This window comes from Opisthocomus hoazin, chromosome 23, assembly GCF_030867145.1.
Source record: "Opisthocomus hoazin isolate bOpiHoa1 chromosome 23, bOpiHoa1.hap1, whole genome shotgun sequence".
NCBI classification, from domain to species: Eukaryota; Metazoa; Chordata; class Aves; order Opisthocomiformes; family Opisthocomidae; genus Opisthocomus; species Opisthocomus hoazin.
Genome location: NC_134436.1, coordinates 2,363,317 through 2,385,872, shown reverse-complemented (window position 1 = coordinate 2,385,872; position 22,556 = coordinate 2,363,317).

The following is a 22,556-nucleotide window of genomic DNA, read 5'->3' as shown; positions in this document are numbered from 1 at the left end:
GTTCGCATAGAGGCACAGAGAATGGGGCTGCTTGCTTATCTTGCCACTTGAAACTTCAAACGCATGCTGGGAATGGTGGTGTCCCTGCCAGGCTCCTATCACAGCCCTGCTCCGAAAGTGCGAACGTCTGCAGATAGCTGGCAGGCAGAAGGGGCTATCCTGGAAAGCTGTTGCTCAGCCTCATCTGCCCATGGCACTGTTCGCATAGAGGCACAGAGAATGGGGCTGCTTGCTTATCTTGCCACTTGAAACTTCAAACGCATGCTGGGAATAGTGGTGTCCCTGCCAGGCTCCTATCACAGCCCTGCTCCGAAAGTGCGAACGTCTGCAGATAGCTGGCAGGCAGAAGGGGCTAGCCTGGAAAGCTGTTGCTCAGCCTCATCTGCCCATGGCAGTGCTCGCACAGAGGCATAGAGAATGGGGCTGCTCGCTTGTCTTGCCACCTCAAACTTCAAACGTAGCCTGGGAAAGATGGTGTACCTGCTAGGCTCCTTTCGCAGCCCTGCTCTTGAAATGCGAACGTCTGCAGATAGCTGGCAGGCAGAAGGGGCTAGCCTGGAAAGCTGTTGCTCAGCCTCATCTGCCCATGGCACTGTTCGCATAGAGGCACAGAGAATGGGGCTGCTTGCTTATCTTGCCACTTGAAACTTCAAACGCATGCTGGGAATGGTGGTGTCCCTGCCAGGCTCCTTTGGCAGCCCTGCTCCGAAAGTGCGAACGTCTGCAGAAAGCTGGCAGGCAGAAGGTGCTAGCCTGGAAAGCTGTTGCTCAGCCTCATCTGCCCATGGCAGTGCTCGCATAGAGGCACAGAGAATGGGGCTGCTTGCTTGTCTTGCCACCTCAAACTTCAAACGTAGCCTGGGAAAGTTGGTGTCCCAGCCAGGCTCCTTTCGCAGCCCTGCTCCGAAAGTGCGAACGTCTGCAGATAGCTGGCAGCCAGAAGGGGCTAGCCTGGAAAGCTGTTGCTCAGCCTCATCTGCCCATGGCACTGTTCGCATAGAGGCACAGAGAATGGGGCTCCTTGCTTATCTTGCCACTTGAAACTTCAAACGCATGCTGGGAATGGTGGTGTCCCTGCCAGGCTCCTTTGGCAGCCCTGCTCTGAAAGTGCGAACGTCTGCAGATAGCTGGCAGCCAGAAGGGGCTAGCCTGGAAAGCTGTTGCTCAGCCTCATCTGCCCATGGCACTGCTCGCACAGAGGCACAGAGAATGGGGCTCCTTGCTTGTCTTGCCACCTCAAACTTCAAACGTAGCCTGGGAAAGATGGTGTACCTGCTAGGCTCCTTTCGCAGCCCTGCTCTTGAAATGCGAACGTCTGCAGATAGCTGGCAGGCAGAAGGGGCTAGCCTGGAAAGCTGTTGCTCAGCCTCATCTGCCCATGGCACTGTTCGCATAGAGGCACAGAGAATGGGGCTGCTTGCTTATCTTGCCATTTGAAACTTCAAAAGCATGCTGGGAATGGTGGTGTCCCTGCCAGGCTCCTATCACAGCCCTGCTCCGAAAGTGCGAACGTCTGCAGATAGCTGGCAGGCAGAAGGGGCTAGCCTGGAAAGCTGTTGCTCAGCCTCATCTGCCCATGGCAGTGCTCGCACAGAGGCACAGAGAATGGGGCTGCTTGCTTGTCTTGCCACCTCAAACTTCAAACGTAGCCTGGGAAAGATGGTGTACCTGCTAGGCTCCTTTCGCAGCCCTGCTCTTGAAATGCGAACGTCTGCAGATAGCTGGCAGCCAGAAGGGGCTATCCTGGAAAGCTGTTGCTCAGCCTCATCTGCCCATGGCACTGCTCACACAGAGGCGCAGAGAATGGGGCTGCTTGCTTGTCTTGCCACCTCAAACTTCAAACGTAGCCTGGGAAAGATGGTGTCCCAGCCAGGCTCCTTTCGCAGCTCTGCTCCAAAAGTGCGAACGTCTGCAGATAGCTGGCAGGCAGAAGAGGCTATCCTGGAAAGCTGTTGCTCAGCCTCATCTGCCCATGGCACTGTTCGCACAGAGGCACAGAGAATGGGGCTGCTTGCTTATCTTGCCACCTCAAACTTCAAACGCATGCTGGGAATGGTGGTGTCCCTGCCAGGCTCCTATCACAGCCCTGCTCCGAAAGTGCGAACGTCTGCAGATAGCTGGCAGGCAGAAGGTGCTAGCCTGGAAAGCTTTTGCTCAGCCTCATCTGCCCATGGCACTGCTCGCACAGAGGCACAGAGAATGGGGCTGCTTGCTTGTCTTGCCACCTCAAACTTCAAACGTAGCCTGGGAAAGTTGGTGTCCCAGCCAGGCTCCTTTCGCAGCCCTGCTCCGAAAGTGCGAACGTCTGCAGATAGCTGGCAGGCAGAAGGGGCTAGCCTGGAAAGCTGTTGCTCAGTCTCATCTGCCCATGGCACTGTTCGCATAGAGGCACAGAGAATGAGGCTGCTTGCTTGTCTTGCCACCTCAAACTTCAAACGTTGCCTGGGAAAGATGGTGTACCTGCTAGGCTCCTTTCGCAGCCCTGCTCTTGAAATGCGAACGTCTGCAGATAGCTGGCAGGCAGAAGGGGCTAGCCTGGAAAGCTGTTGCTCAGCCTCATCTGCCCATGGCACTGTTCGCATAGAGGCACAGAGAATGGGGCTGCTTGCTTATCTTGCCACTTGAAACTTCAAACGCATGCTGGGAATGGTGGTGTCCCTGCCAGGCTCCTTTGGCAGCCCTGCTCCGAAAGTGCGAACGTCTGCAGATAGCTGGCAGGCAGAAGGGGCTAGCCTGGAAAGCTGTTGCTCAGCCTCATCTGCCCATGGCACTGTTCGCATAGAGGCACAGAGAATGGGGCTCCTTGCTTATCATGCCACTTGAAGCTTCAAACGCATGCTGGGAATGGTGGTGTCCCTGCCAGGCTCCTTTGGCAGCCCTGCTCTGAAAGTGCGAACGTCTGCAGATAACTGGCAGCCAGAAGGGGCTAGCCTGGAAAGCTGTTGCTCAGCCTCATCTGCCCATGGCACTGCTCGCACAGAGGCACAGAGAATGGGGCTCCTTGCTTGTCTTGCCACCTCAAACTTCAAACGTAGCCTGGGAAAGATGGTGTACCTGCTAGGCTCCTTTCGCAGCCCTGCTCTTGAAATGCGAACGTCTGCAGATAGCTGGCAGGCAGAAGGGGCTAGCCTGGAAAGCTGTTGCTCAGCCTCATCTGCCCATGGCACTGTTCGCATAGAGGCACAGAGAATGGGGCTGCTTGCTTATCTTGCCACTTGAAACTTCAAAAGCATGCTGGGAATGGTGGTGTCCCTGCCAGGCTCCTATCACAGCCCTGCTCCGAAAGTGCGAACGTCTGCAGATAGCTGGCAGGCAGAAGGGGCTAGCCTGGAAAGCTGTTGCTCAGCCTCATCTGCCCATGGCAGTGCTCGCACAGAGGCACAGAGAATGGGGCTGCTTGCTTGTCTTGCCACCTCAAACTTCAAACGTAGCCTGGGAAAGATGGTGTACCTGCTAGGCTCCTTTCGCAGCCCTGCTCTTGAAATGCGAACGTCTGCAGATAGCTGGCAGCCAGAAGGGGCTATCCTGGAAAGCTGTTGCTCAGCCTCATCTGCCCATGGCACTGTTCGCACAGAGGCACAGAGAATGGGGCTGCTTGCTTATCTTGCCACCTCAAACTTCAAACGCATGCTGGGAAAGTTGGTGTCCCAGCCAGGCTCCTTTCGCAGCCCTGCTCCGAAAGTGCGAACGTCTGCAGATAGCTGGCAGGCAGAAGGTGCTAGCCTGGAAAGCTGTTGCTCAGTCTCATCTGCCCATGGCACTGTTCGCATAGAGGCACAGAGAATGAGGCTGCTTGCTTGTCTTGCCACCTCAAACTTCAAACGTTGCCTGGGAAAGATGGTGTACCTGCTAGGCTCCTTTCGCAGCCCTGCTCTTGAAATGCGAACGTCTGCAGATAGCTGGCAGGCAGAAGGGGCTAGCCTGGAAAGCTGTTGCTCAGCCTCATCTGCCCATGGCACTGTTCGCATAGAGGCACAGAGAATGGGGCTGCTTGCTTATCTTGCCACTTGAAACTTCAAAAGCATGCTGGGAATGGTGGTGTCCCTGCCAGGCTCCTATCACAGCCCTGCTCCGAAAGTGCGAACGTCTGCAGATAGCTGGCAGGCAGAAGGGGCTAGCCTGGAAAGCTGTTGCTCAGCCTCACCTGCCCATGGCACTGCTCGCACAGAGGCACAGAGAATGGGGCTGCTTGCTTGTCTTGCCACCTCAAACTTCAAACGTAGCCTGGGAAAGATGGTGTACCTGCTAGGCTCCTTTCGCAGCCCTGCTCTTGAAATGCGAACGTCTGCAGATAGCTGGCAGCCAGAAGGGGCTATCCTGGAAAGCTGTTGCTCAGCCTCATCTGCCCATGGCACTGCTCACACAGAGGCGCAGAGAATGGGGCTGCTTGCTTGTCTTGCCACCTCAAACTTCAAACGTATCCTGGGAAAGTTGGTGTCCCAGCCAGGCTCCTTTCGCAGCTCTGCTCCAAAAGTGCGAACGTCTGCAGATAGCTGGCAGCCAGAAGGTGCTATCCTGGAAAGCTGTTGCTCAGCCTCATCTGCCCATGGCACTGTTCGCACAGAGGCACAGAGAATGGGGCTGCTTGCTTATCTTGCCACCTCAAACTTCAAACGCATGCTGGGAATGGTGGTGTCCCTGCCAGGCTCCTATCACAGCCCTGCTCCGAAAGTGCGAACGTCTGCAGATAGCTGGCAGGCAGAAGGTGCTAGCCTGGAAAGCTGTTGCTCAGCCTCATCTGCCCATGGCACTGCTCGCACAGAGGCACAGAGAATGGGGCTGCTTGCTTGTCTTGCCACCTCAAACTTCAAACGTAGCCTGGGAAAGTTGGTGTCCCAGCCAGGCTCCTTTCGCAGCCCTGCTCCGAAAGTGCGAACGTCTGCAGATAGCTGGCAGGCAGAAGGTGCTAGCCTGGAAAGCTGTTGCTCAGTCTCATCTGCCCATGGCACTGTTCGCATAGAGGCACAGAGAATGAGGCTGCTTGCTTGTCTTGCCACCTCAAACTTCAAACGTTGCCTGGGAAAGATGGTGTACCTGCTAGGCTCCTTTCGCAGCCCTGCTCTTGAAATGCGAACGTCTGCAGATAGCTGGCAGCCAGAAGGGGCTATCCTGGAAAGCTGTTGCTCAGCCTCATCTGCCCATGGCACTGTTCGCATAGAGGCACAGAGAATGGGGCTGCTTGCTTATCTTGCCACTTGAAACTTCAAACGCATGCTGGGAATGGTGGTGTCCCTGCCAGGCTCCTATCACAGCCCTGCTCCGAAAGTGCGAACGTCTGCAGATAGCTGGCAGGCAGAAGGGGCTAGCCTGGAAAGCTGTTGCTCAGACTCATCTGCCCATGGCACTGTTCGCATAGAGGCACAGAGAATGGGGCTGCTTGCTTATCTTGCCACTTGAAACTTCAAACGCATGCTGGGAATGGTGGTGTCCCTGCCAGGCTCCTATCACAGCCCTGCTCCGAAAGTGCGAACGTCTGCAGATAGCTGGCAGGCAGAAGGGGCTATCCTGGAAAGCTGTTGCTCAGCCTCATCTGCCCATGGCACTGTTCGCATAGAGGCACAGAGAATGGGGCTGCTTGCTTATCTTGCCACTTGAAACTTCAAACGCATGCTGGGAATAGTGGTGTCCCTGCCAGGCTCCTATCACAGCCCTGCTCCGAAAGTGCGAACGTCTGCAGATAGCTGGCAGGCAGAAGGGGCTAGCCTGGAAAGCTGTTGCTCAGCCTCATCTGCCCATGGCAGTGCTCGCACAGAGGCATAGAGAATGGGGCTGCTCGCTTGTCTTGCCACCTCAAACTTCAAACGTAGCCTGGGAAAGATGGTGTACCTGCTAGGCTCCTTTCGCAGCCCTGCTCTTGAAATGCGAACGTCTGCAGATAGCTGGCAGGCAGAAGGGGCTAGCCTGGAAAGCTGTTGCTCAGCCTCATCTGCCCATGGCACTGTTCGCATAGAGGCACAGAGAATGGGGCTGCTTGCTTATCTTGCCACTTGAAACTTCAAACGCATGCTGGGAATGGTGGTGTCCCTGCCAGGCTCCTTTGGCAGCCCTGCTCCGAAAGTGCGAACGTCTGCAGAAAGCTGGCAGGCAGAAGGTGCTAGCCTGGAAAGCTGTTGCTCAGCCTCATCTGCCCATGGCAGTGCTCGCATAGAGGCACAGAGAATGGGGCTGCTTGCTTGTCTTGCCACCTCAAACTTCAAACGTAGCCTGGGAAAGTTGGTGTCCCAGCCAGGCTCCTTTCGCAGCCCTGCTCCGAAAGTGCGAACGTCTGCAGATAGCTGGCAGCCAGAAGGGGCTAGCCTGGAAAGCTGTTGCTCAGCCTCATCTGCCCATGGCACTGTTCGCATAGAGGCACAGAGAATGGGGCTCCTTGCTTATCATGCCACTTGAAACTTCAAACGCATGCTAGGAATGGTCGTGTCCCTGCCAGGCTCCTTTGGCAGCCCTGCTCCGAAAGTGCGAACGTCTGCAGATAGCTGGCAGCCAGAAGGGGCTAGCCTGGAAAGCTGTTGCTCAGCCTCATCTGCCCATGGCACTGCTCGCACAGAGGCACAGAGAATGGGGCTCCTTGCTTGTCTTGCCACCTCAAACTTCAAACGTAGCCTGGGAAAGATGGTGTACCTGCTAGGCTCCTATCGCAGCCCTGCTCCGAAAGTGCGAACGTCTGCAGATAGCTGGCAGGCAGAAGGGGCTAGCCTGGAAAGCTTTTGCTCAGCCTCATCTGCCCATGGCACTGCTCGCACAGAGGCACAGAGAATGGGGCTGCTTGCTTGTCTTGCCACCTCAAACTTCAAACGTAGCCTGGGAAAGTTGGTGTCCCAGCCAGGCTCCTTTCGCAGCCCTGCTCCGAAAGTGCGAACGTCTGCAGATAGCTGGCAGGCAGAAGGTGCTAGCCTGGAAAGCTGTTGCTCAGTCTCATCTGCCCATGGCACTGTTCGCATAGAGGCACAGAGAATGGGGCTGCTTGCTTGTCTTGCCACCTCAAACTTCAAACGTAGCCTGGGAAAGATGGTGTACCTTCTAGGCTCCTTTCGCAGCCCTGCTCTTGAAATGCGAACGTCTGCAGATAGCTGGCAGGCAGAAGGGGCTAGCCTGGAAAGCTGTTGCTCAGCCTCATCTGCCCATGGCACTGTTCGCATAGAGGCACAGAGAATGGGGCTGCTTGCTTATCTTGCCACTTGAAACTTCAAACGCATGCTGGGAATGGTGGTGTCCCTGCCAGGCTCCTTTGGCAGCCCTGCTCCGAAAGTGCGAACGTCTGCAGAAAGCTGGCAGGCAGAAGGTGCTAGCCTGGAAAGCTGTTGCTCAGCCTCATCTGCCCATGGCACTGCTCGCACAGAGGCACAGAGAATGGGGCTGCTTGCTTGTCTTGCCACCTCAAACTTCAAACGTAGCCTGGGAAAGTTGGTGTCCCAGCCAGGCTCCTTTCGCAGCCCTGCTCCGAAAGTGCGAACGTCTGCAGATAGCTGGCAGGCAGAATGTGGTAGCCTGGAAAGCTGTTGCTCAGCCTCATCTGCCCATGGCACTGCTCGCACAGAGGCACAGAGAATGGGGCTGCTTGCTTGTCTTGCCACCTCAAACTTCAAACGTAGCCTGGGAAAGTTGGTGTCCCAGCCAGGCTCCTTTCGCAGCCCTGCTCCGAAAGTGCGAACGTCTGCAGATAGCTGGCAGGCAGAATGTGGTAGCCTGGAAAGCTGTTGCTCAGCCTCATCTGCCCATGGCACTGTTCGCATAGAGGCACAGAGAATGGGGCTGCTTGCTTATCTTGCCACTTGAAACTTCAAACGCATGCTGGGAATGGTGGTGTCCCTGCCAGGCTCCTATCACAGCCCTGCTCCGAAAGTGCGAACGTCTGCAGATAGCTGGCAGGCAGAAGGGGCTATCCTGGAAAGCTGTTGCTCAGCCTCATCTGCCCATGGCACTGTTCGCATAGAGGCACAGAGAATGGGGCTGCTTGCTTATCTTGCCACTTGAAACTTCAAACGCATGCTGGGAATAGTGGTGTCCCTGCCAGGCTCCTATCACAGCCCTGCTCCGAAAGTGCGAACGTCTGCAGATAGCTGGCAGCCAGAAGGGGCTATCCTGGAAAGCTGTTGCTCAGCCTCATCTGCCCATGGCACTGCTCGCACAGAGGCATAGAGAATGGGGCTGCTCGCTTGTCTTGCCACCTCAAACTTCAAACGTAGCCTGGGAAAGATGGTGTACCTGCTAGGCTCCTTTCGCAGCCCTGCTCTTGAAATGCGAACGTCTGCAGATAGCTGGCAGGCAGAAGGGGCTAGCCTGGAAAGCTGTTGCTCAGCCTCATCTGCCCATGGCACTGTTCGCATAGAGGCACAGAGAATGGGGCTGCTTGCTTATCTTGCCACTTGAAACTTCAAACGCATGCTGGGAATGGTGGTGTCCCTGCCAGGCTCCTTTGGCAGCCCTGCTCCGAAAGTGCGAACGTCTGCAGAAAGCTGGCAGGCAGAAGGTGCTAGCCTGGAAAGCTGTTGCTCAGCCTCATCTGCCCATGGCAGTGCTCGCATAGAGGCACAGAGAATGGGGCTGCTTGCTTGTCTTGCCACCTCAAACTTCAAACGTAGCCTGGGAAAGTTGGTGTCCCAGCCAGGCTCCTTTCGCAGCCCTGCTCCGAAAGTGCGAACGTCTGCAGATAGCTGGCAGGCAGAATGTGGTAGCCTGGAAAGCTGTTGCTCAGCCTCATCTGCCCATGGCACTGTTCGCATAGAGGCACAGAGAATGGGGCTCCTTGCTTATCATGCCACTTGAAACTTCAAACGCATGCTAGGAATGGTCGTGTCCCTGCCAGGCTCCTTTGGCAGCCCTGCTCCGAAAGTGCGAACGTCTGCAGATAGCTGGCAGCCAGAAGGGGCTAGCCTGGAAAGCTGTTGCTCAGCCTCATCTGCCCATGGCACTGCTCGCACAGAGGCACAGAGAATGGGGCTGCTTGCTTGTCTTGCCACCTCAAACTTCAAACGTAGCCTGGGAAAGTTGGTGTCCCAGCCAGGCTCCTTTCGCAGCCCTGCTCCGAAAGTGCGAACGTCTGCAGATAGCTGGCAGGCAGAAGGGGCTAGCCTGGAAAGCTGTTGCTCAGACTCATCTGCCCATGGCACTGTTCGCATAGAGGCACAGAGAATGGGGCTGCTTGCTTGTCTTGCCACCTCAAACTTCAAACGTAGCCTGGGAAAGATGGTGTACCTTCTAGGCTCCTTTCGCAGCCCTGCTCTTGAAATGCGAACGTCTGCAGATAGCTGGCAGGCAGAAGGGGCTATCCTGGAAAGCTGTTGCTCAGCCTCATCTGCCCATGGCACTGTTCGCATAGAGGCACAGAGAATGGGGCTGCTTGCTTATCTTGCCACTTGAAACTTCAAACGCATGCTGGGAATGGTGGTGTCCCTGCCAGGCTCCTTTGGCAGCCCTGCTCCGAAAGTGCGAACGTCTGCAGAAAGCTGGCAGGCAGAAGGTGCTAGCCTGGAAAGCTGTTGCTCAGCCTCATCTGCCCATGGCAGTGCTCGCATAGAGGCACAGAGAATGGGGCTGCTTGCTTGTCTTGCCACCTCAAACTTCAAACGTAGCCTGGGAAAGTTGGTGTCCCAGCCAGGCTGCTTTCGCAGCCCTGCTCCGAAAGTGCGAACGTCTGCAGATAGCTGGCAGGCAGAATGTGGTAGCCTGGAAAGCTGTTGCTCAGCCTCATCTGCCCATGGCACTGTTCGCATAGAGGCACACAGAATGGGGCTCCTTGCTTATCATGCCACTTGAAACTTCAAACGCATGCTAGGAATGGTCGTGTCCCTGCCAGGCTCCTTTGGCAGCCCTGCTCCGAAAGTGCGAACGTCTGCAGATAGCTGGCAGCCAGAAGGGGCTAGCCTGGAAAGCTGTTGCTCAGCCTCATCTGCCCATGGCACTGTTCGCATAGAGGCACAGAGAATGGGGCTGCTTGCTTATCTTGCCACTTGAAACTTCAAACGCATGCTGGGAATGGTGGTGTCCCTGCCAGGCTCCTTTGGCAGCCCTGCTCCGAAAGTGCGAACGTCTGCAGAAAGCTGGCAGGCAGAAGGGGCTAGCCTGGAAAGCTGTTGCTCAGCCTCATCTGCCCATGGCAGTGCTCGCATAGAGGCACAGAGAATGGGGCTGCTTGCTTGTCTTGCCACCTCAAACTTCAAACGTAGCCTGGGAAAGTTGGTGTCCCAGCCAGGCTCCTTTCGCAGCCCTGCTCCGAAAGTGCGAACGTCTGCAGATAGCTGGCAGGCAGAATGTGGTAGCCTGGAAAGCTGTTGCTCAGCCTCATCTGCCCATGGCACTGTTCGCATAGAGGCACAGAGAATGGGGCTCCTTGCTTATCATGCCACTTGAAACTTCAAACGCATGCTAGGAATGGTCGTGTCCCTGCCAGGCTCCTTTGGCAGCCCTGCTCCGACAGTGCGAACGTCTGCAGATAGCTGGCAGCCAGAAGGGGCTATCCTGGAAAGCTGTTGCTCAGCCTCATCTGCCCATGGCAGTGCTCGCACAGAGGCATAGAGAATGGGGCTGCTCGCTTGTCTTGCCACCTCAAACTTCAAACGTAGCCTGGGAAAGATGGTGTACCTGCTAGGCTCCTTTCGCAGCCCTGCTCTTGAAATGCGAACGTCTGCAGATAGCTGGCAGGCAGAAGGGGCTAGCCTGGAAAGCTGTTGCTCAGCCTCATCTGCCCATGGCACTGTTCGCATAGAGGCACAGAGAATGGGGCTGCTTGCTTATCTTGCCACTTGAAACTTCAAACGCATGCTGGGAATGGTGGTGTCCCTGCCAGGCTCCTTTGGCAGCCCTGCTCCGAAAGTGCGAACGTCTGCAGAAAGCTGGCAGGCAGAAGGTGCTAGCCTGGAAAGCTGTTGCTCAGCCTCATCTGCCCATGGCAGTGCTCGCATAGAGGCACAGAGAATGGGGCTGCTTGCTTGTCTTGCCACCTCAAACTTCAAACGTAGCCTGGGAAAGTTGGTGTCCCAGCCAGGCTCCTTTCGCAGCCCTGCTCCGAAAGTGCGAACGTCTGCAGATAGCTGGCAGGCAGAATGTGGTAGCCTGGAAAGCTGTTGCTCAGCCTCATCTGCCCATGGCACTGTTCGCATAGAGGCACAGAGAATGGGGCTCCTTGCTTATCATGCCACTTGAAACTTCAAACGCATGCTAGGAATGGTCGTGTCCCTGCCAGGCTCCTTTGGCAGCCCTGCTCCGAAAGTGCGAACGTCTGCAGATAGCTGGCAGCCAGAAGGGGCTAGCCTGGAAAGCTGTTGCTCAGCCTCATCTGCCCATGGCACTGTTCGCATAGAGGCACAGAGAATGGGGCTGCTTGCTTATCTTGCCACTTGAAACTTCAAACGCATGCTGGGAATGGTGGTGTCCCTGCCAGGCTCCTTTGGCAGCCCTGCTCCGAAAGTGCGAACGTCTGCAGAAAGCTGGCAGGCAGAAGGTGCTAGCCTGGAAAGCTGTTGCTCAGCCTCATCTGCCCATGGCAGTGCTCGCATAGAGGCACAGAGAATGGGGCTGCTTGCTTGTCTTGCCACCTCAAACTTCAAACGTAGCCTGGGAAAGATGGTGTACCTGCTAGGCTCCTTTCGCAGCCCTGCTCTTGAAATGCGAACGTCTGCAGATAGCTGGCAGGCAGAAGGGGCTAGCCTGGAAAGCTGTTGCTCAGCCTCATCTGCCCATGGCACTGTTCGCATAGAGGCACAGAGAATGGGGCTGCTTGCTTATCTTGCCACTTGAAACTTCAAACGCATGCTGGGAATGGTGGTGTCCCTGCCAGGCTCCTTTGGCAGCCCTGCTCCGAAAGTGCGAACGTCTGCAGAAAGCTGGCAGGCAGAAGGTGCTAGCCTGGAAAGCTGTTGCTCAGCCTCATCTGCCCATGGCAGTGCTCGCATAGAGGCACAGAGAATGGGGCTGCTTGCTTGTCTTGCCACCTCAAACTTCAAACGTAGCCTGGGAAAGTTGGTGTCCCAGCCAGGCTCCTTTCGCAGCCCTGCTCCGAAAGTGCGAACGTCTGCAGATAGCTGGCAGGCAGAATGTGGTAGCCTGGAAAGCTGTTGCTCAGCCTCATCTGCCCATGGCACTGTTCGCATAGAGGCACACAGAATGGGGCTCCTTGCTTATCATGCCACTTGAAACTTCAAACGCATGCTAGGAATGGTCGTGTCCCTGCCAGGCTCCTTTGGCAGCCCTGCTCCGAAAGTGCGAACGTCTGCAGATAGCTGGCAGCCAGAAGGGGCTAGCCTGGAAAGCTGTTGCTCAGCCTCATCTGCCCATGGCACTGTTCGCATAGAGGCACAGAGAATGGGGCTGCTTGCTTATCTTGCCACTTGAAACTTCAAACGCATGCTGGGAATGGTGGTGTCCCTGCCAGGCTCCTTTGGCAGCCCTGCTCCGAAAGTGCGAACGTCTGCAGAAAGCTGGCAGGCAGAAGGTGCTAGCCTGGAAAGCTGTTGCTCAGCCTCATCTGCCCATGGCAGTGCTCGCATAGAGGCACAGAGAATGGGGCTGCTTGCTTGTCTTGCCACCTCAAACTTCAAACGTAGCCTGGGAAAGTTGGTGTCCCAGCCAGGCTCCTTTCGCAGCCCTGCTCCGAAAGTGCGAACGTCTGCAGATAGCTGGCAGGCAGAATGTGGTAGCCTGGAAAGCTGTTGCTCAGCCTCATCTGCCCATGGCACTGTTCGCATAGAGGCACAGAGAATGGGGCTCCTTGCTTATCATGCCACTTGAAACTTCAAACGCATGCTAGGAATGGTCGTGTCCCTGCCAGGCTCCTTTGGCAGCCCTGCTCCGAAAGTGCGAACGTCTGCAGATAGCTGGCAGCCAGAAGGGGCTATCCTGGAAAGCTGTTGCTCAGCCTCATCTGCCCATGGCACTGCTCGCACAGAGGCACAGAGAATGGGGCTGCTTGCTTGTCTTGCCACTTGAAACTTCAAACGTAGCCTGGGAAAGTTGGTGTCCCAGCCAGGCTGCTTTCGCAGCCCTGCTCCGAAAGTACGAACGTCTGCAGATAGCTGGCAGGCAGAAGGGGCTAGCCTGGAAAGCTGTTGCTCAGCCTCATCTGCCCATGGCACTGTTCGCATAGAGGCACAGAGAATGGGGCTGCTTGCTTATCTTGCCACTTGAAACTTCAAACGCATGCTGGGAATGGTGGTGTCCCTGCCAGGCTCCTATCACAGCCCTGCTCCGAAAGTGCGAACGTCTGCAGATAGCTGGCAGGCAAAAGGGGCTAGCCTGGAAAGCTGTTGCTCAGACTCATCTGCCCATGGCAGTGCTCGCACAGAGGCATAGAGAATGGGGCTGCTTGCTTGTCTTGCCACTTCAAACTTCAAACGTAGCCTGGGAATGTTGGTGTCCCAGCCAGGCTCCTTTCGCAGCCCTGCTCCGAAAGTGCGAACGTCTGCAGGTAGCTGGCAGCCAGAAGGTGCTAGCCTGGAAAGCTGTTGCTCAGCATCATCTGCCCATGGCAGTGCTCGCACAGAGGCACAGAGAATGGGGCTCCTTGCTTTTCTTGCCACCTCAAACTTCAAACGTAGCCTGGGAAAGATGGTGTACCTGCTAGGCTGCTTTCGCAGCCCTGCTCTTGAAATGCGAACGTCTGCAGATAGCTGGCAGCCAGAAGGGGCTATCCTGGAAAGCTGTTGCTCAGCCTCATCTGCCCATGGCACTGTTCGCATAGAGGCACAGAGAATGGGGCTGCTTGCTTATCTTGCCACTTGAAACTCCAAACGCATGCTGGGAATGGTGGTGTCCCTGCCAGGCTCCTATCACAGCCCTGCTCCGAAAGTGCGAACGTCTGCAGATAGCTGGCAGGCAGAAGGTGCTAGCCTGGAAAGCTGTTGCTCAGCCTCATCTGCCCATGGCAGTGCTCGCACAGAGGCACAGAGAATGGGGCTGCTTGCTTATCATGCCACTTGAAACTTCAAACGTAGCCTGGGAAAGTTGGTGTCCCTGCCAGGCTCCTTTGGCAGCCCTGCTCTGAAAGTGCGAACGTCTGCAGATAGCTGGCAGCCAGAAGGGGCTAGCCTGGAAAGCTGTTGCTCAGCCTCATCTGCCCATGGCACTGCTCGCACAGAGGCACAGAGAATGGGGCTGCTTGCTTGTCTTGCCACCTCAAACTTCAAACGTAGCCTGGGAAAGATGGTGTACCTGCTAGGCTCCTTTCGCAGCCCTGCTCTTGAAATGCGAACGTCTGCAGATAGCTGGCAGGCAGAAGGGGCTAGCCTGGAAAGCTGTTGCTCAGCCTCATCTGCCCATGGCAGTGCTCGCACAGAGGCACAGAGAATGGGGCTGCTTGCTTGTCTTGCCACCTCAAACTTCAAACGTAGCCTGGGAAAGTTGGTGTCCCAGCCAGGCTCCTTTCGCAGCCCTGCTCCGAAAGTGCGAACGTCTGCAGATAGCTGGCAGGCAGAAGGTGCTAGCCTGGAAAGCTGTTGCTCAGCCTCATCTGCCCATGGCACTGTTCACATAGAGGCACAGAGAATGGGGCTGCTTGCTTGTCTTGCCACCTCAAACTTCAAACGTTGCCTGGGAAAGATGGTGTACCTGCTATGCTCCTTTCTCAGCCCTGCTCTTGAAATGCGAACGTCTGCAGATAGCTGGCAGGCAGAAGGGGCTAGCCTGGAAAGCTGTTGCTCTGCCCTATCTGCCCATGGCACTGTTCGCATAGAGGCACAGAGAATGGGGCTGCTTGCTTATCTTGCCACTTGAAACTTCAAACGCATGCTGGGAATGGTGGTGTCCCTGCCAGGCTCCTATCACAGCCCTGCTCCAAAAGTGCGAACGTCTGCAGATAGCTGGCAGGCAGAAGGTGCTAGCCTGGAAAGCTTTTGCTCAGCCTCATCTGCCCATGGCACTGCTCGCACAGAGGCACAGAGAATGGGGCTGCTTGCTTGTCTTGCCACCTCAAACTTCAAACGTAGCCTGGGAAAGATGGTGTATCTGCTAGGCTCCTTTCGCAGCCCTGCTCTTGAAATGCGAACGTCTGCAGATAGCTGGCAGGCAGAAGGGGCTAGCCTGGAAAGCTGTTGCTCAGCCTCATCTGCCCATGGCACTGTTCGCATAGAGGCACAGAGAATGGGGCGGCTTGCTTATCTTGCCACTTGAAACTTCAAACGCATGCTGGGAATGGTGGTGTCCCTGCCAGGCTCCTATCACAGCCCTGCTCCGAAAGTGCGAACGTCTGCAGATAGCTGGCAGGCAGAAGGGGCTAGCCTGGAAAGCTGTTGCTCAGCCTCATCTGCCCATGGCACTGTTCGCATAGAGGCACAGAGAATGGGGTTGCTTGCTTATCTTGCCACTTGAAATTTCAAAAGCATGCTGGGAATGGTGGTGTCCCAGCCAGGCTCCTTTCGCAGCTCTGCTCCGAAAGTGCGAACGTCTGCAGATAGCTGGCAGGCAGAAGGGGCTAGCCTGGAAAGCTGTTGCTCAGCCTCATCTGCCCATGGCACTGTTCGCATAGAGGCACAGAGAATGGGGCTGCTTGCTTATCTTGCCACTTGAAACTTCAAACGCATGCTGGGAATAGTGGTTTCCCTGCCAGGCTCCTATCACAGCCCTGCTCCGAAAGTGCGAACGTGTGCAGATAGCTGGCAGGCAGAAGGGGCTAGCCTGGAAAGCTGTTGCTCAGCCTCATCTGCCCATGGCAGTGCTCGCACAGAGGCACAGAGAATGGGGCTGCTTGCTTGTCTTGCCACTTCAAACTTCAAACGTAGCCTGGGAAAGTTGGTGTCCCAGCCAGGCTCCTTTCGCAGCCCTGCTCCGAAAGTGCGAACGTCTGCAGGTAGCTGGCAGCCAGAAGGTGCTAGCCTGGAAAGCTGTTGCTCAGCCCTATCTGCTCATGGCACTGTTCGCATAGAGGCACAGAGAATGGGGCTGCTTGCTTATCTTGCCACTTGAAACTTCAAACGCATGCTGGGAATGGTGGTGTCCCTGCCAGGCTCCTATCACAGCCCTGCTCCAAAAGTGCGAACGTCTGCAGATAGCTGGCAGGCAGAAGGGGCTAGCCTGGAAAGCTGTTGCTCAGCCTCATCTGCCCATGGCAGTGCTCGCACAGAGGCACAGAGAATGGGGCTGCTTGCTTATCTTGCCACTTCAAACTTCAAACGTAGCCTGGGAAAGATGGTGTACCTGCTAGGCTCCTTTCGCAGCCCTGCTCTTGAAATGCGAACGTCTGCAGATAGCTGGCAGCCAGAAGGTGCTAGCCTGGAAAGCTGTTGCTCAGCCTCATCTGCCCATGGCACTGTTCGCATAGAGGCACAGAGAATGGGGCTGCTTTCTTATCTTGCCACTTGAAATTTCAAAAGCATGCTGGGAATGGTGGTGTCCCTGCCAGGCTCCTATCACAGCCCTGCTCCGAAAGTGCGAACGTCTGCAGATAGCTGGCAGGCAGAAGGGGCTAGCCTGGAAAGCTGTTGCTCAGCCTCATCTGCCCATGGCACTGTTCGCATAGAGGCACAGAGAATGGGGCTGCTTGCTTATCTTGCCACTTGAAACTTCAAACGCATGCTGGGAATAGTGGTTTCCCTGCCAGGCTCCTATCACAGCCCTGCTCCGAAAGTGCGAACGTGTGAAGATAGCTGGCAGGCAGAAGGTGCTAGCCTGGAAAGCTGTTGCTCAGCCTCATCTGCCCATGGCAGTGTTCGCACAGAGGCATAGAGAATGGGGCTGCTTGCTTGTCTTGCCACCTCAAACTTCAAACGTAGCCTGGGAAAGTTGGTGTCCCAGCCAGGCTCCTTTCGCAGCCCTGCTCCGAAAGAGCGAACGTCTGCAGATAGCTGGCAGCCAGAAGGTGCTATCCTGGAAAGCTGTTGCTCAGCCTCATCTGCCCATGGCACTGTTCGCATAGAGGCACAGAGAATGGGGCTGCTTGCTTATTTTGCCACCTCAAACTTCAAACACATGCTGGGAATGGTGGTGTCCCTGCCAGGCTCCTATCGCAGCCCTGCTCCGAAAGTGCGAACGTCTGCAGATAGCTGGCAGGCAGAAGGGGCTAGCCTGGAAAGCTGTTGCTCAGCCTCATCTGCCCATGGCAGTGCTCGGACAGAGGCACAGAGAATGGGGCTGCTTGCTTATCTTGCCACTGCAAACTTCAAACGTAGCCTGGGAAAGATGGTGTACCTGCTAGGCTCCTTTCGCAGCCCTGCTCTTGAAATGCGAACGTCTGCAGATAGCTGGCAGCCAGAAGGTGCTAGCCTGGAAAGCTGTTGCTCAGCCTCATCTGCCCATGGCACTGTTCGCATAGAGGCACAGAGAATGGGGCTGCTTGCTTATCTTGCCACTTGAAACTTCAAACGCATGCTGGGAATGGTGGTGTCCCTGCCAGGCTCCTATCACAGCCCTGCTCCGAAAGTGCGAACGTCTGCAGATAGCTGGCAGGCAGAAGGTGCTAGCCTGGAAAGCTTTTGCTCAGCCTCATCTGCCCATGGCACTGCTCGCACAGAGGCACAGAGAATGGGGCTGCTTGCTTGTCTTGCCACCTCAAACTTCAAACGTAGCCTGGGAAAGATGGTGTACCTGCTAGGCTCCTTTCGCAGCCCTGCTCTTGAAATGCGAACGTCTGCAGATAGCTGGCAGGCAGAAGGGGCTAGCCTGGAAAGCTGTTGCTCAGCCTCATCTGCCCATGGCACTGTTCGCATAGAGGCACAGAGAATGGGGCGGCTTGCTTATCTTGCCACTTGAAACTTCAAACGCATGCTGGGAATGGTGGTGTCCCTGCCAGGCTCCTATCACAGCCCTGCTCCGAAAGTGCGAACGTCTGCAGATAGCTGGCAGGCAGAAGGGGCTAGCCTGGAAAGCTGTTGCTCAGCCTCATCTGCCCATGGCACTGTTCGCATAGAGGCACAGAGAATGGGGCTGCTTTCTTATCTTGCCACTTGAAATTTCAAAAGCATGCTGGGAATGGTGGTGTCCCTGTCAGGCTCCTTTCGCAGCCCTGCTCCGAAAGTGCGAACGTCTGCAGATAGCTGGCAGGCAGAAGGGGCTAGCCTGGAAAGCTGTTGCTCAGCCTCATCTGCCCATGGCACTGTTCGCATAGAGGCACAGAGAATGGGGCTGCTTGCTTATCTTGCCACTTGAAACTTCAAACGCATGCTGGGAATAGTGGTTTCCCTGCCAGGCTCCTATCACAGCCCTGCTCCGAAAGTGCGAACGTGTGCAGATAGCTGGCAGGCAGAAGGGGCTAGCCTGGAAAGCTGTTGCTCAGCCTCATCTGCCCATGGCAGTGCTCGCACAGAGGCACAGAGAATGGGGCTGCTTGCTTGTCTTGCCACTTCAAACTTCAAACGTAGCCTGGGAAAGTTGGTGTCCCAGCCAGGCTCCTTTCGCAGCCCTGCTCCGAAAGTGCGAACGTCTGCAGGTAGCTGGCAGCCAGAAGGTGCTAGCCTGGAAAGCTGTTGCTCAGCCCTATCTGCCCATGGCACTGTTCGCATAGAGGCACAGAGAATGGGGCTGCTTGCTTATCTTGCCACTTGAAACTTCAAACGCATGCTGGGAATGGTGGTGTCCCTGCCAGGCTCCTATCACAGCCCTGCTCCAAAAGTGCGAACGTCTGCAGATAGCTGGCAGGCAGAAGGGGCTAGCCTGGAAAGCTGTTGCTCAGCCTCATCTGCCCATGGCAGTGCTCTCACAGAGGCACAGAGAATGGGGCTGCTTGCTTATCTTGCCACTTCAAACTTCAAACGTAGCCTGGGAAAGATGGTGTACCTGCTAGGCTCCTTTCGCAGCCCTGCTCTTGAAATGCGAACGTCTGCAGATAGCTGGCAGCCAGAAGGCGCTAGCCTGGAAAGCTGTTGCTCAGCCTCATCTGCCCATGGCACTGTTCGCATAGAGGCACAGAGAATGGGGCTGCTTTCTTATCTTGCCACTTGAAATTTCAAAAGCATGCTGGGAATGGTGGTGTCCCTGCCAGGCTCCTATCACAGCCCTGCTCCGAAAGTGCGAACGTCTGCAGATAGCTGGCAGGCAGAAGGGGCTAGCCTGGAAAGCTGTTGCTCAGCCTCATCTGCCCATGGCACTGTTCGCATAGAGGCACAGAGAATGGGGCTGCTTGCTTATCTTGCCACTTGAAACTTCAAACGCATGCTGGGAATAGTGGTTTCCCTGCCAGGCTCCTATCACAGCCCTGCTCCGAAAGTGCGAACGTGTGAAGATAGCTGGCAGGCAGAAGGTGCTAGCCTGGAAAGCTGTTGCTCAGCCTCATCTGCCCATGGCAGTGCTCGCACAGAGGCACAGAGAATGGGGCTGCTTGCTTGTCTTGCCACTTCAAACTTCAAACGTAGCCTGGGAAAGTTGGTGTCCCAGCCAGGCTCCTTTCGCAGCCCTGCTCCGAAAGTGCGAACGTCTGCAGGTAGCTGGCAGCCAGAAGGTGCTAGCCTGGAAAGCTGTTGCTCAGCCTCATCTGCCCATGGCAGTGTTCGCACAGAGGCATAGAGAATGGGGCTGCTTGCTTGTCTTGCCACCTCAAACTTCAAACGTAGCCTGGGAAAGTTGGTGTCCCAGCCAGGCTCCTTTCGCAGCCCTGCTCCGAAAGAGCGAACGTCTGCAGATAGCTGGCAGCCAGAAGGTGCTATCCTGGAAAGCTGTTGCTCAGCCTCATCTGCCCATGGCACTGTTCGCATAGAGGCACAGAGAATGGAGCTGCTTGCTTATCTTGCCACTTGAAACTTCAAACGCATGCTGGGAATCGTGGTGTCCCTGCCAGGCTCCTATCGCAGCCCTGCTCCGAAAGTGCGAACGTCTGCAGATAGCTGGCAGGCAGAAGGGGCTAGCCTGGAAAGCTGTTGCTCAGCCTCATCTGCCCATGGCACTGCTCGCACAGAGGCACAGAGAATGGGGCTGCTTGCTTATCTTCCCACTTGAAACTTCAAACGCATGCTGGGAATGGTGGTGTCCCTGCCAGGCTCCTATCACAGCCCTGCTCCGAAAGTGCGAACGTCTGCAGATAGCTGGCAGGCAGAAGGGGCTAGCCTGGAAAGCTGTTGCTCAGCCTCATCTGCCCATGGCACTGTTCGCATAGAGGCACAGAGAATGGGGCTGCTTGCTTATCTTGCCACTTGAAACTTCAAACGCATGCTGGGAATGGTGGTGTCCCTGCCAGGCTCCTGTCACAGCCCTGCTCCGAAAGTGCGAACGTCTGCAGATAGCTGGCAGGCAGAAGGGGCTAGCCTGGAAAGCTGTTGCTCAGCCTCATCTGCCCATGGCAGTGCTCGCACAGAGGCACAGAGAATGGGGCTGCTTGCTTGTCTTGCCACCTCAAACTTCAAACGTAGCCTGGGAAAGTTGGTGTCCCAGACAGGCTCCTTTCGCAGCCCTGCTCCGAAAGTGCGAACATCTGTAGATAGCTGGCAGCCAGAAGGGGCTAGCCTGGAAAGCTGTGGCTCAGCCTCATCTGCCCATGGCACTGTTCGCATAGAGGCACAGAGAATGGGGCTGCTTGCTTGTCTTGCCACCTCAAACTTCAAACATAGCCTGGGAAAGTTGGTGTCCCAGCCAGGCTGCTTTCGCAGCCCTGCTCCGAAAGTGCGAACGTCTGCAGATAGCTGGCAGCCAGAAGGTGCTAGCCTGGAAAGCTGTTGCTCAGCCTCATCTGCCCATGGCACTGCTCGCACAGAGGCACAGAGAATGGGGCTGCTTACTTATCTTGCCACTTGAAACTTCAAACGCATGCTGGGAATGGTGGTGTCCCTGCCAGGCTCCTATCACAGCCCTGCTCCAAAAGTGCAAACGTCTGCAGATAGCTGGCAGGCAGAAGGGGCTAGCCTGGAAAGCTGTTGCTCAGCCTCATCTGCCCATGGCAGTGCTCGGACAGAGGCACAGAGAATGGGGCTGCTTGCTTATCTTGCCACTTCAAACTTCAAACGTAGCCTGGGAAAGATGGTGTACCTGCTAGGCTCCTTTCGCAGCCCTGCTCTTGAAATGCGAACGTCTGCAGATAGCTGGCAGGCAGAAGGGGCTAGCCTGGAAAGCTGTTGCTCAGCCTCATCTGCCCATGGCACTGTTCGCATAGAGGCACAGAGAATGGGGCTGCTTGCTTATCTTGCCACTTGAAACTTCAAACGCATGCTGGGAATGGTGGTGTCCCTGCCAGGCTCCTATCACAGCCCTGCTCCGAAAGTGCGAACGTCTGCAGATAGCTGGCAGGCAGAAGGTGCTAGCCTGGAAAGCTTTTGCTCAGCCTCATCTGCCCATGGCACTGCTCGCACAGAGGCACAGAGAATGGGGCTGCTTGCTTGTCTTGCCACCTCAAACTTCAAACGTAGCCTGGGAAAGATGGTGTACCTGCTAGGCTCCTTTCGCAGCCCTGCTCTTGAAATGCGAACGTCTGCAGATAGCTGGCAGGCAGAAGGGGCTAGCCTGGAAAGCTGTTGCTCAGCCTCATCTGCCCATGGCACTGTTCGCATAGAGGCACAGAGAATGGGGCTGCTTTCTTATCTTGCCACTTGAAATTTCAAAAGCATGCTGGGAATGGTGGTGTCCCTGCCAGGCTCCTATCACAGCCCTGCTCCGAAAGTGCGAACGTGTGCAGATAGCTGGCAGGCAGAAGGGGCTAGCCTGGAAAGCTGTTGCTCAGCCTCATCTGCCCATGGCACTGTTCGCATAGAGGCACAGAGAATGGGGCTGCTTTCTTATCTTGCCACTTGAAATTTCAAAAGCATGCTGGGAATGGTGGTGTCCCTGCCAGGCTCCTATCACAGCCCTGCTCCGAAAGTGCGAACGTGTGCAGATAGCTGGCAGGCAGAAGGGGCTACCCTGGAAAGCTGTTGCTCAGCCTCATCTGCCCATGGCAGTGCTCGCACAGAGGCACAGAGAATGGGGCTGCTTGCTTGTCTTGCCACTTCAAACTTCAAACGTAGCCTGGGAAAGTTGGTGTCCCAGCCAGGCTCCTTTCGCAGCCCTGCTCCGAAAGTGCGAACGTCTGCAGGTAGCTGGCAGCCAGAAGGGGCTAGCCTGGAAAGCTGTTGCTCAGCCTCATCTGCCCATGGCAGTGTTCGCACAGAGGCATAGAGAATGGGGCTGCTTGCTTGTCTTGCCACCTCAAACTTCAAACGTAGCCTGGGAAAGTTGGTGTCCCAGACAGGCTCCTTTCGCAGCCCTGCTCCGAAAGTGCGAACGTCTGCAGATAGCTGGCAGCCAGAAGGTGCTAGCCTGGAAAGCTGTTGCTCAGCCTCATCTGCCCATGGCACTGTTCGCATAGAGGCACAGAGAATGGGGCTGCTTGCTTATCTTGCCATTTGAAACTTCAAACGCATGCTGGGAATCGTGGTGTACCTGCCAGGCTCCTATCGCAGCCCTGCTCCGAAAGTGCGAACGTCTGCAGATAGCTGGCAGGCAGAAGGGGCTAGCCTGGAAAGCTGTTGCTCAGCCTCATCTGCCCATGGCAGTGCTCGCACAGAGGCACAGAGAATGGGGCTGCTTGCTTATCTTGCCACTTGAAACTTCAAACGCATGCTGGGAATGGTGGTGTCCCTGCCAGGCTCCTATCACAGCCCTGCTCCGAAAGTGCGAACGTCTGCAGATAGCTGGCAGCCAGAAGGGGCTATCCTGGAAAGCTGTTGCTCAGCCTC